The 13,815-nt window shown below is 25.2% G+C and overlaps 1 protein-coding gene across 21 annotated transcripts in view; it reads left to right on the top strand.

Moving 5' to 3' along the window:
- Positions 1 to 2,290: 2,290 nt before the first annotated feature.
- The window catches only part of LOC100577254 (potassium voltage-gated channel subfamily KQT member 1), a 126,106-nt gene continuing 114,581 nt past the window's right edge, over positions 2,291 to 13,815 (top strand). For 6 of the 21 annotated variants that reach the window (XM_026446090.1, XM_026446091.1, XM_026446081.1 and 3 more), the window contains exons 1-6: positions 2,872 to 3,193; positions 3,909 to 4,464; positions 8,627 to 8,695; positions 8,766 to 8,893; positions 9,437 to 9,757; positions 12,495 to 12,767. The gene's annotated coding sequence lies outside the window, so the exon portion shown is untranslated. Of the gene's footprint in view, positions 2,429 to 2,871; positions 3,194 to 3,892; positions 4,465 to 8,626; positions 8,696 to 8,765; positions 8,894 to 9,436; positions 9,758 to 11,707; positions 12,388 to 12,494; positions 12,768 to 13,815 lie in introns of those variants that run through there. The other 15 variants (XM_026446096.1, XM_026446099.1, XM_026446094.1 and 12 more) reach the window with 13 other exon arrangements.

Below are 13,815 nucleotides of genomic sequence, written 5' to 3' on the forward strand. Positions count from 1 at the left end.
ATTAAAATGTGAAATATTATATACATTAAATATTAAATTTTTGAACTAGTCTCAAAGTTTATGTATCTAGAATAATTAAAATGCACAATACTCAAACGATATTTGTTATTATATTATACTATAATGTTAAAGTGATTGGTTTTTTAATATGCTGTGTATATTTTCTTACGAAAAATTTTATATGTATGAAAGCAATATTAAATTTTTAAATACTGCCGATATTAGAATTCAGTTTTTATGCGAATTTGTTTGAATCACGTTTATATAAATACATATATATATATATATATATATATATATATGTATACATATAAACATATTGTTAATTATATCAATATATTATGTATAACAAAAATATAAAATTAGAAAATTTGTATTTATATCTACTTTGTTGTCAATAAAATGTATGTTTTTTATACATTATGGCATTATTGTCGCTTAGTATCATTACATTGCTGAATATATAGGAAATTGGAATAGTTTCTCTATTGCATAAATTTTGGAGAACAAGTATAGACAAGGAGACAAAAAAAATAAAAAATAGTGGAAGAAAGACAGAAATAGTATAAAAATATTGAAATCAGCGCCATCTTCAGAGTGCCGCAAATGAAACTTATAAAGAAAGGATAGAAAATATTTAAAAAAGGATAGAGATAAAATAAGAATTGACTATTAGCGCTATCTCTTGAGTATTCTTAAAAGTAACTCTTCAAAGATAAGATAAAGTAGAGTAAAAATTGAATATCAATGCCATCTGTTGAGTGTTTTATATTATTTTATTTTAGATAGATATTTTTAATGTCAACAGATGTCGCTAATAATCAATTCTTATTGTATCTTCAATATTTGCTTTTTTTGTCCATGCTTGTTTCATTTACAATAGTCTAGAGATGGCGTTGATTCTCGAATTTTTAATTTTATCTCTATTCTTTTTCCACTATTTACTTTCCTTGTTTATATTTGTTCATTTCTTTTTGATATGGAATAAAATTATATTGAATTAGATTTAGTCTATATTTTGTTTATAATTTAAATTTGTTTATGAAAATTTTTACCTATTGCAATTATAATAGTTAAATAAGAAAATTGTAGAAATATAATAATTTATTTATTTTTTCTAATTAATTAATTACTCTTTTTATTCACGAATTTAATTTCAAAAGATTTAATTTTAGTAAATAATACAAACATATTAAAAATAAAAATACGTCACATTTTATTTTCTAGTCACGACATCAATGTTTATCTATTCTTCGTTGATCATGTTTCGCGGAAAGATTTCTATCGATAACTTTATTTTATCGAGGAATAATTATCATACACGATATTTTTTATCTATTCACTGGATCTAAATAATATACGACTCGATTTTGTGCTTTTTGCGATTTTATACTTTTACTGTGGAACATATTTTATCACTGACTAAACATTAAATTCATCATGTCGCCATATTTTTCATATTTCAAATTTGAATCGATAAATAATAATCATAAAACCGTTAATTTATAAACTTTTTTCAATATTTAATAATTTTATATTTTTATATCGTTTATAATTAATATTATTTCAGAATTTTATTTTTTGTTTAATATAAATTATATTTTGTTTTATATAAAAATGTAAAGAAGACTGGCATAAAATATTTAAAAATGTCGGAACATATCATTCTGATTCGTTAAGACTCCATCATACTGCATAAGCTTATTACTATTGTGAAAATGGATATCCATTTGTTTCTTTTACCGTATCATCGTATTAATATGAACAGAAAAATCAAAATTAGATACAAATATATATGAATATAGATCATTTCGTTATTTGATCTTCTATCGTCAGAAAAAAATATATATATAATATAAAAGTTAAATATATTTAAATAAAAAATATTTTATGTATTATTTGGTTATTATATGTCACTATTATATTCTGTATTAATGTAATCATAGTATAATAAGATAAATAAAAAATAAGTGGATATCTACCTTAAAAGATCGAACAGAAGCTTCGTTGATTCGAGTTTTAACGAGATTTTCCATGACATCGTGAAATGAGTCGAACATTGACGTATCGCGGTCACAGAGGTATCGTGTTCAAACTCTATGTCTTGTGTGTGTATATATGTATATACATTTATTTTATATATATATATATATATTACAATGCTATGTATCGCGTAAGCATTAGTTTGCTAGTTGGACAAATGAGGCGCTAAATGTCAACCAATTTTAATGTACCACCAAATAACGATCTATTGTTATACCTCTTGAAACGTAAATGCTAATTAAAACGACGTAGTTCTAAATTGAACATATTGGTTTATCCACAGTTTAATTCTCCGATATTCTAATTTAAGCTATTTCCATATTTGTAATTTATAATAGGATAGAGCAACGTATTATTACGATTCCACAACGATTCGATGTATTAGGTATGTATATAAGAGTGAATTTTCAAAACGATGATTATATCCTTGATGATAGTTATTATTATATATCATTGTAAGTTTTGATATTCTATTTTTACACTATTAGGATTATTAAAAGAAGTTCAGCAATTCATTGCTTATAATTTAGATATTTCAGATTGATTTGAAAAAAGTGATATTAATAATATCGAAATGTGAATGTCATGGCGTTCACAATTCGATATGTTCGAATGAAGTTAATGTTATATTTTTGTTCATTTGATAAAAAATTAGTTATTTTAAGAATTAATGGGTCTCTAATAAATAATATTGAAAGACATTTATGTTCATTTGTAAAATATTTATAAATATAATTACTTGATTATAGGTTATTTTTATTTGAATTTAAAAAAAATATTTTCTTAATATACATATCAATTTAATACTTAATTAACATAGAATATAAGATCATTGAATATAATTTCTTTATTAATAATGTTTGATTTTAAGATAAGTATAGAAAAATATAAACCCTGAAACTTACTGACAAATTAAGCATTCACCTAAGGCTGATCGATTACGTATATGTATCACTAGACGGTTTTGTGTCCTTGAGAGTAGGAAATGAAATATTCGTAAGCTATGGTCTAACTTTTGTACGGATGTTCAACTAAAAGGAATAGTATGGATTACGATGAGAGTGGATGGCTTTTGTTATTTGAGAAATTTCATTATGAAGAACGATTGCCGAACGATGTGTCGTGAATCATCTTGAATCTGTGCTAAATGGTAAGTATATGAACATTCAAATGATTTTAAAAATTCAATACAATTCAATAATTTAAATGTTTTATCATATTAAATTAGATTTTTAAAAAGTTATTATTATTTGAAATATACAATCATCTCCTGATAATCGTTTTTGCTCTCGTAAATTATTCAGTAGCATAATCTTTTGATCATTAATTATTAATTGTATTGAATAATATATTTTCCTTTTATACGTTGATATTTAATCCAAATGATTACTGTAATTTATTCAATCAGCTATTTGACACGAATAAGTTTTTATAGAATACAATTCTAGTTTCAAATTCTATTGAATTAATTCAGTAATTTTTTTATGATGTAGATAGATAATATATTTATTTTATTTTATTGATATTATTGATAAATTAATAGATTTTATTATTTTTCTATATAATATTGTTTTTACATTATATATAAAAAAATTTGTTTTAATAGAATTTTAATTTTTAAATTATTGTATACTTTTTAATATAATAGATTGAAGAAACTATCGATAAAAAAAGTTGATGAATAAAAAAAATAGAAATAAAGAAAAAATAAAAAAATAAAATAAAATATTTGATAAAATATTTAATAAATGAATAATTATATATTAAATATTTTATTCTTATTTAAATGTAAAAAATAATTTTAAATTTTAAAGAATAAATCATCTTTGTTTACGAATGGTCTGGTAAGATTCCAAATGTTACAGTTGGCGCGCCTGCTTAATAAACGAAGGGGCACGATGCGCGTGAGCGTATGCGCGTTAAGTAGAGGCGCGCGTGTACGCCTCCTGTCAGAGTTGTCCGTCCGTAACGCCGCAGGACGAGTTGTCTCCGTAGAAAAGCCGCCTATGGTGGTGGTAGCTCGCGAGTTTCTCGAGGGACCATTTTTTTCCTTCATCGTCCTACGGCTTTTCGCGCACAATCGATAGTCGAAGCGTGTATATCTCACGCGCCACGGCGTATACACGTGTACGTGAATGCATCGCTGGTACACGTGTCTATCATCATTGATAATGTAAATCTACAGTGTTGTTTTCTCATTCTAGTTTATTATTGTAATTTTGTGCAAACGAAGGTTAGTGTACGACGAACATTGTTCAGTTCAGTAAGCGCACGAATCGATTCGACCAGGATGTCTCGAGGAAACATCGACCATGTACCTGCGAATACATCGATGTAATATGTGATCTGGATACGCTCGTTTTTCCGGGTTATCTCGACTCTTGGTTCACATTTCATTCCTGTGAGTTCTTTTCGAGACAGGTAAGCGTTTATTTTCATATATGTAACTCATAAAATTTATTCTAAATTTTCTTGAATCTGATTAATTTGGGAAATTGTGTAACCTTCTGTTTTGAAATTTTAACCTTACTTTTGCATAGTTATTATTATCGTTTCTCGAATATTTGATAAAGTGTATAAATAAGCGGAATAAAAGGAATTGGAACTATATAAGAATTATTTATTTGATATTATTTATTTGATATAGTTGCATTTTTAATGAAATAAGAATGAAATGGTATATTAAAATAAGAAACGATACGATATTTAGAATAATTTTATAAAATTAAAAAATAATTTTAGTTTAAAATTAATTTCGAAAATTAATCAGATTATTAAAATATAAATAAATTATATATATATGTTTTATAATCTAATATTTTGCATATTATTATGGTAAGAGATATTTAAATAAATGATAATATCGATAGAATAAGTAATCTTTTGATTAATTTTCTTTATAAAATCAATATTCTATTTATATTATTGTTTTTAAATATTAAATATTTATTATGAAACATTGAAATCTAATACAAAGCTTAAAAAATTATAATTCGAATAATGTTCAAAGTAACAAATTAATAATGTCTTTTTCAAACATAATTCACATTCATCTTTCATTTATTGTCAATTGATATTTTATTTAATTTATATTTTGTTTACAGAAACATAAAAAATATTTTTATTTATTTTATGTTTTTTATTCATATTTCATTATTTTTTATTATTTTTTTATTATTTTTACAAGGTATAGATATTTTTCAAGTATTTTATAAATTTAGAGAAATAGTTTCGATTTGTTTACGATCGAATCAAAGTAAGAAATTTATTGTTTAGTGTTTTCGGTGATTTATTTTTATAATCGATAATTGATTAGAGTGAATAACCTGTAAGATTGTGTTTTGTGAATAATCGGGGTCAAAGTTCAAAGCATATGCAAATTTGAAAAACTTGTGAAATTCTTCATTACATTATCATTAGAAGAAATTAACATATTAATATACGTTGTGAAATGATTAAATTGGTAATATTATTTTGTATACGTAGCGTATTATTTTTTCTCTAAAGGATTGAATAAAATTTAATACGCAATAAGTATTAAAAAATTTTTTGTTTTTTTTTGTATTTATTTACAGTACAATATATTATATTTTCTGCTGAAAATTATTTTATATTAGTATGATTTTATTATTTTGTAATGTTCTATAATGTTTTTAGAAATTAACTTATTTTACATGCTTAGACACAAATTTTAACAGAGAATTACATGTATGATTCGTGACATTTTCATGCAAATTTATAAATAACTCGGGAAATAGTGAAAATTGTGGCCATCTTACTTGTGACTTGTTGCCACTTACGATTTTGTTGCCAGTTCTTGTACTATCTGGTTACATTTCGATAATGATAATTACAACAAAAGGGTAAATAGACAAGTATATCTCGAGCACGTAGTTCGCTTTTGGTGTCACGTTATTGTCTCGCGAAATATGTTATCGCGCATTGAGGTTATATTTTTGGGAGATAGGTTATTGAAACAAGTAGGTATTTTTGTTCGTGTGAATTGGCATGGAAATAGGTAATTATCATATTACAACGATATATTGCTGTAAATTTTACTGGTATAATTAAAAAAGATATTTTTATTAATTTCATACAAAATAATTTATAATTAAATATTTTATATATATATAATATTTAAATATTTAATATTTAAATATTGTTCAGAAAATAATTTTATTATCTATTATTAGATTTTTAGATTAATTTCAAATCTTAAAATTCTTAATCTTTATTTCAATTTTTAAATAAAATTCTTGTTACAAACTTATTAGAAATTTTGTAATGATTATTAGAATATTCTTAATTATTCTATCTGTTAATAATCTTTGTTTCTTTTTTTATTATTTTTTATTAATTTTCTCTATTCTTTATTACATTTTTATTTACATTTAATTATTTACATTTTTACTTATTGTTGCAAACTTGTTTTATTTTAATATTCTTTTCCTTTTCATTTTATTTTTTTTTGAAATATGGTATAGTGAATATAGAAGATATATAGTAATGTTATCTCTTGATTTAAAATTGAGATATTGAAATGTTCTTTGAAACATATCTTGAGATATTGAAATGCTTATCTTATAAAATCAAAATCTTTGACCTTAAACCATAGTATTTTCTTTTCATATATGAATTCTTTTATAAGAGAACATCTGACATTTAAAAATTCATTTCATTGAAACAATAGCAAATGTATAAAAAAGTACAAGATATCTCAATTTAAAAAAATATTTTTGAAACATATCTAATTGAAATAATTGGAAACATGATTGAAAATGAACGCTATTTTTTCATTTTCATTGCATAAAATATTCCATAAAATTTTTTAATATAATACATGTAAATTTAAAATTTATTTAAAAATTATTTTAAAATAAATTTATATATGAGAAAATTTTTACTTGATGAATTTATTAATATATTTAAATAAAATATATTTTTAATATCGTTTTAGTTTAGTTTTATTTTTCTTTTAGTTATATATAAGAATATGATGAATGAACATATAGACATTTATGAACATGTAGATGTTTACCTTAGAATATTAGATACAGTAGATTAAACGTTGAATTCAAATCAACACAATGTTTAGAATCGAAAATTAGGTCAAATATATTACCAAGTTGTTCGAACGACATTTGTCATCATTTTAGAAGTATAGCAGGTTATAATAGTTTATTATACAAATAATTGTATAAATTTTAAGCGAAGAGCATACTTTTTACTTCTGAATCTGATGCAAAAACATTATTAAATTTTATTTCTTTTCCAAAAGAATTATTAAAATTTTATTATTAGAAATTAATTAAGATGATATCAAAATAACTAATTGTTCAATGAATCAATTTATTATTGTTTACTTTAAGGAAAAAAGTTTTATTATTATAATTTGATTTAATAGTAATTAATTGATTAATTCTTTTTGGAAAATGAAATTATAAATAGGATATTTATAAGTAGGAAATTATAAGGATATTTTTAATTCACTATTTTCAATTAATCAGTATATTTCTATTACAATTATTATATACTCACTTTTCTTTTATTATTTTTAAAGTTACATTTAATACAAAATTAGGATTAAAATAATTTACACAATTTATTTTTCATTTTATAAATACTTTTCTGAAAAGATTTTCAATTAAGAAAAAAAAAGATATTATCAATGTTAAACAATAATAAAAGGAAAGAAATAAAATTTCGACGAAGGAAAGTAATTAAAATTTACTTCTTTGAGAATAATTATCAACCTTCATTTTGTTCAATCTCACGAGTGGCTAATTTTCATGGCAAACTAGATTCGGAAAAACAATACGAAATTCAAGTATCACGGCGAATTTTTACATTTGCATTTATATTCTCATTCCTATCCAGAATATTCATTGTTCATATTTTTCCTGAAAAAAATTCTTTGCAATTTCAATATTAGGATGTCCATTCTCCTCCATCCTGGAGAGCAGAGGTACTGAACGCGCGATTAAGCGTGACTTATAAAGGTTGCCTTTTTAAAGGAGATAGAGGCTTTTGATGAATTAAAATTACGACGTGAAAAGAGCACGTGCCGACCAAAACTGACCAAGAACCATCGTAATTTTCATTGTTTTCCAAAAGTTTGATATCAATCATTTTCTTAATTAATATTGAATCTTTCTTTTTAACTTTCTTATCTAATGAATCTAAAGTTGAAAATGTTAATGCCAATTTTGCTTGTCAATCATTTTCAATAATGATTTTATTAAAAAGAATTTTAAGCTAAAAAAAAGTTAAAATTCTTAATTTGTAGATAATGTAAATTTTATATGAATTGCATGATAATTTCATAATTTTTATTAATTTTTTAGATATTTTGGATCAATAAACTTTTGCATTGAAAGTCTATTTCAATGGATATTCAATTTATATGCAATTTAGTATTAGTATAATAAATATTAATATTTATTTGTTTTTTAAATTAATTTATTTTTTTTTTTTAAATTTTTGCAATGAATATATAGGTATTCTCAACTTTCTATCGGCGGAATAAAAATTTTCTTTATCCCTTTTTATGATCGAGAGGCAATTATTGAAGGCAATTTTTCAGGTTCATTTTTTTGAATTCGGACGGTTGGCCTTTTATTCTCGGCGAAATTCGAACGAATAAGAGAACGATGTAATTTTTCTTCTTTTTATAGATTTCACAGTTGGCACTCTCGATATCTATAATACCTTTTTTCTTAAAGATCCCGATGGAGTATGATAAAGGATCCGACATTTGTCTTCGTATGAAGAAGGAACCATTTAATACAGTAGTTGCAGTATTGCTCCCGATGGAACGATATTGTACGAGAAATATCTACTTTTTGACAAGGTCAAATATTTTATTTTTACATTTTTTTGTTGAATATGTAAGATGATTTTTTTTTATTAATTTACAATTCTAGATTTATTGTAATTTCATGTTATTATAATTAAATCCTAGAGTTTTTTTTTTTTACTAAAAAATATCTTTAGGGAATATGAGAAAGATTAAACTATAAAATTTTAAAAAATATAAATTGAAATTTGATTTGTTTGGTATAGAAACATATTTGAATATTTGTTTTTATATTTTCATTTTTAAAACTCTATTTTTTAAAATTTTCTAAAAAATTAGTTTTGTTATTGTTGGTACTACTGGAAAATAAAATTGTCTTTGTATCCATTCTTTAATTATTTAAGAGATTATGTTGTATTTTTTTTATAAAATGCAAAGATTCTTTTTTTATTCATTATTATTTCTATTTTATACTTTTTAAAATATGTTTTCTTTCTCTTTAAGTTACTATCCCTTTTACGTTCAACAAAATACAAAAGGGATTCCGAGCCATATTAAATTAAATTAAATTTTAATTTCCTTTGTTTCATACTCCAGTATCCAGCTTGAGCCATCCAATTTCTTTTAAATAGTAATGCAACTACACGATGATATTTGTATAAACTCAACAGAAAAGAACTAACAATTGTATCTCATTGATACCATACTTATATTACGTGCATGAAAAAAACCCTAGCATAATTTCACCATGGATTGAAATTAAAAAGAAAAAAAAAGGAAAAGAAAAAATTGTTCGATGCAAACACATCTTTATTATCACACACAAAATGATTGGACAAGAGTGGATCAATAATTTACATTATTAAAAAGCATCTTGTTCAAATTTAAGGGAGCAGGAAATGAAAGAGTATATCTTACGTAAGTACAAGTTATACGAAATTCGAGATGGAACTCGATCTCGCCAGTTTCCCTCGATACTGCAATTCTCTTGCTTCTTGAAAATGTAATCTTTTCGGGGATTGGGGAAACTCGGGGATGGTCGAAGTTACGGAGGAACCTTTTATAAATTCAGCAGCCGGTATTCGGTAACTTTTGCAAAGGTTTGGCCTGGCGAAGTTTCCATTATTCCACCAGTTCCATTGTCGCGTCTCAATTTCGCGTTCCTCAAATTCAAGATGCTGAATCGATTCTAATATCCTTTCGTCCGCGATGGTACACGATGACACGAGATAAGTAATTTCATTAAAGATATACGAGGGGATCGATTTATTCTCAGCACTTGGTGGTAACAGATTTACACGTTTATATATATTTTTTTCGATTCGCGAGGAAATATTCATTACAATTTTTTTTAGGGAATTAAAGAAATTTGTTAAACTATTTTTCTATTATTGTTATTCTATTTTAATGATTTTCGACATTTAATATCTTCATCCACTTTTCTTTTTTTCCTTATAAATATATAAAATTGAGTTTTTAACAAATTAAGATATATTTTATTTTTGAAGTTAAATATGTAATTTGGTGAATTAAAAAAAAATAAAAAGAAGAATATATTGAAGATCTGTGGTATAAGATATTTGATGGTGGAGGATCATAGATCATTTATTTTTTATATTCTCATAGCTCTATTAGAGTAAGTAAAAGTAAATTCACTTTTTGAAAACTAGTTTGCTCGAGGGTTATGATCCACAGGTTGGCAATCGTGTCTATCTCATGCATATCCTTTTGATATTAGAAGTTCTAATTTTAGATTATCTCTATATAGAAAGAAGGTTCATAACCTTTCAATGGAAATCACATTTGATCTCTAAACACAATTACAGAATATTTTTTATTAAAACAAATAAATATCTTCGGGTCTAAAAATTATACATTTTTATTCAGATTTAAAAAAATGTAAGATTTCTTAATAATTGTTAAAACATTTTTTTTTATTAATTAAGATTTTCCATTTGTCTTTATCGTATTCAGAAAATCGTATCATTGTTTAATAAAATTATTGTTAGAACATCGTGTCACTGTACGACACAAAAGAAAATTAAATTATATAACGCTTATAAAAGTAAGATTATCACGGAAGAAAATTACGTGTACACGTCCGTTTTTAAATAATTATTAGACATTTTAATTCCTTTTAACTTTTTAGCCAGGGAATTTCACGCGAAATTTAAAAGTCTCGTCGTATAATTGAGCAAGGTGTATGTGTATTTCAGGAACTGGGTTAGGTTAACAGCCGTGATAAGTTGAATAGATAAACATGACCGATCGAAAAGTCGGCTGTTCGTCAAGGCTATACCCATTTTTCATTTATTTATACGCGCCGGTGATCACGTCCAGTTGAAAAAAATCGTGTTTTCCCCAGAACAAAAAAAAAAAAAAAAAGAAAGAAATAAAAAAAAATAAAAAAAAACTAGTCGATGAACCTTCACGGTTATATCCCTCGTTATCGATATAATGATGGCTTTATTACGTGGATACCGTTTTTATTAGAAGAATTATCGTAAAATTGCCTCATTGTTCAGTCTTCGCATTATATCTTTGAATACAATTGAAATTATATAATACGTGACAATATATATATATATATATATATATATATATATATATATGTGTGTGTGTATGTGTGTGTGTAAAATAATAAATTACATGCACTATATTGTAACGTACAGATAAATATAGTTTTAGATTTTATCATGAAAAAAGAAAATATTATTAACATTTATATATATAGAGAGGGAGAAATGAAACACTCACAGATATCAATATTTTACATTTTAATTTCTTCCATTATTTTAATTATTTTATTTACATTTATTTTTAAAAGTAAAAATATTTAAAGATGATTAACTTCGAGTCCACATTATTCAATTTCATCAATCGATCTACAATTCCTAGAAAAAAGAAAAAAGAAAGAAAGAAAGAAAGAAAGAAAAGAACGAACAAAAATTATCACGCTAAAAACTTCGTCCCAATTATTCGACGAATTATTACACAAATTCCAATTTTCTTTCCGCAAACAGCCGGATTTCCATCCCCTTCCATTAATTTGTCATTCGTGTAATGGACGGTTGATTAGCAATTTAATTAGCGGAAATCGGTATGTTTCGCTAGAATAAACACACACTGGCGCATAATCGATACTTTTGTAACAATGCACTCGCTCCTTTTCTCGTCACGCATCCGACGTTGGTTAACACGCGTTTTTATTCCTTTATCCCCCATCGTGTGCGTCTCTCTCTGTCTTTCTTCCCATTCGAGAATCGAAATGACGCGATAAATAGAGGCGCAATACTATCGATAATCGAGCGAAGAATAGGAAGATGGGGAGGGGGTATGATTTCGAATCGTTGGTGTAAATTTTGATTGGCTTGAGTTGAAGGGAAGGGGAAAACGGTTGATTGTCACGCTATCTATGTTTCATATCCATGCCTCAATATTAATTTTCAACGAGCGATTTGAAGGAATTTGAACCGCGCCTTTATCGTTGCGAGAGAATTGCAAGATGGACGGGATACATTAGTTGGAATCGATAGTGGATAAAAATGGTATCTTACGATCTTTTCTTTTAAATTGATGATCTTTCTCCCGTGTATAAGAAAAATTAGAAAAATTGACACGATTAATCGACACAGTTTTTATAAATCTGTTTTAGGATAATAAAATTTATTACAATAAATCTACTTTTGAATCCAATTCGATTGAGATATTATTCAAATCATTAAAAATGATAGATATCTCGTGAAAGAAACTTCATACAAGATCCAGTATACGAGAATGTACTTATTTCGATTATGAAGTTACAAACTAATGGATTATAAGTTTTCGCATCATCGGTTGTGATTGGCTATTGTGGAATAAAGCTTTTGATGATATAAATTTGACGAAAATTTGAAATTGTTCTTTCATGGATGGCAGATGAATGACGGTAATAATGGTGCTATCGAAATTATCTAATTATTACGCTATTATATCGATGAACAATAGCGCGAGGGGTATAGAATATTTACGTAGTTCGTTGATAAATAATTTTAAAATCATGAACAATTTATTGATAGTAGTTTGCTTTTGTTGAATAGCAAATTCTTTCTTTCCAACCACGAGATATATCGAGAAACGAATTTAAATCTTTTGAACACAATTTGTAGATTACGTAGATCGTAAAATCTGTAGAATGCAGGATCTATTAAATCCGGAGAGAGAGTGCAGGAGAATCGGAAATAAAAATTTTACAGCCTATACGATTTATAGGCCACAAAACTTATGGGTTTATTTGTGATTTACACGGATTGTCGAGAAACACGTAATATACCTTTTATTAGAGGATCGATTGTGTATGTAGCAAAATGATAAAGAAACGAGGCTTACTTTTCAAATTATGAACCATTTAATTTTATTAAGATTTTGCTTGAAACGCCTGCACGCAGGCAACCAGTCCGTGCACACGTGCTACATTTAATAACGCATTACAATGTCACTCGCAGGAAGAAAACTTTTTAATGAAATATTTTTAATAATTTTTTATGTAATCGTATTATTAACATGCATTGAAATTTTAATTTAAAGAGAAAATGTTTTTGTTTCTTTATTAATATATAGATATAGATTTATTTCTTAATAAAAAGAGTCTTAGTCTTTTTAACATTTGTTTAAAATTAGAATGAACGGATAGGATAAGACAATTTGAAACAGATATCTGTTTATTTATATTCAGATTTTTTTTACTGTAAATTAAAAATTTATATCGTGATACAGCTATATAAATTGAATGTGATACCTGTTAGAGTTACGTTATAACGATTCTATTTTTGTCAACACCATACGGTATTGATTATTTCCATAATGTCACAACATTTACCTTGTTAATGTGTCATCGATTAAGAGAGATACCTTTCACGCGCTCGTCGTTGAAAATCGTTCTTGTATTTCGTTCATTTCTTATAGTACATAAGATTTTTCGTGTTGCATAATTAGTC

Source organism: Apis mellifera, linkage group LG1 (assembly GCF_003254395.2).
Source record: "Apis mellifera strain DH4 linkage group LG1, Amel_HAv3.1, whole genome shotgun sequence".
Taxonomy (NCBI): Eukaryota; Metazoa; Arthropoda; class Insecta; order Hymenoptera; family Apidae; genus Apis; species Apis mellifera.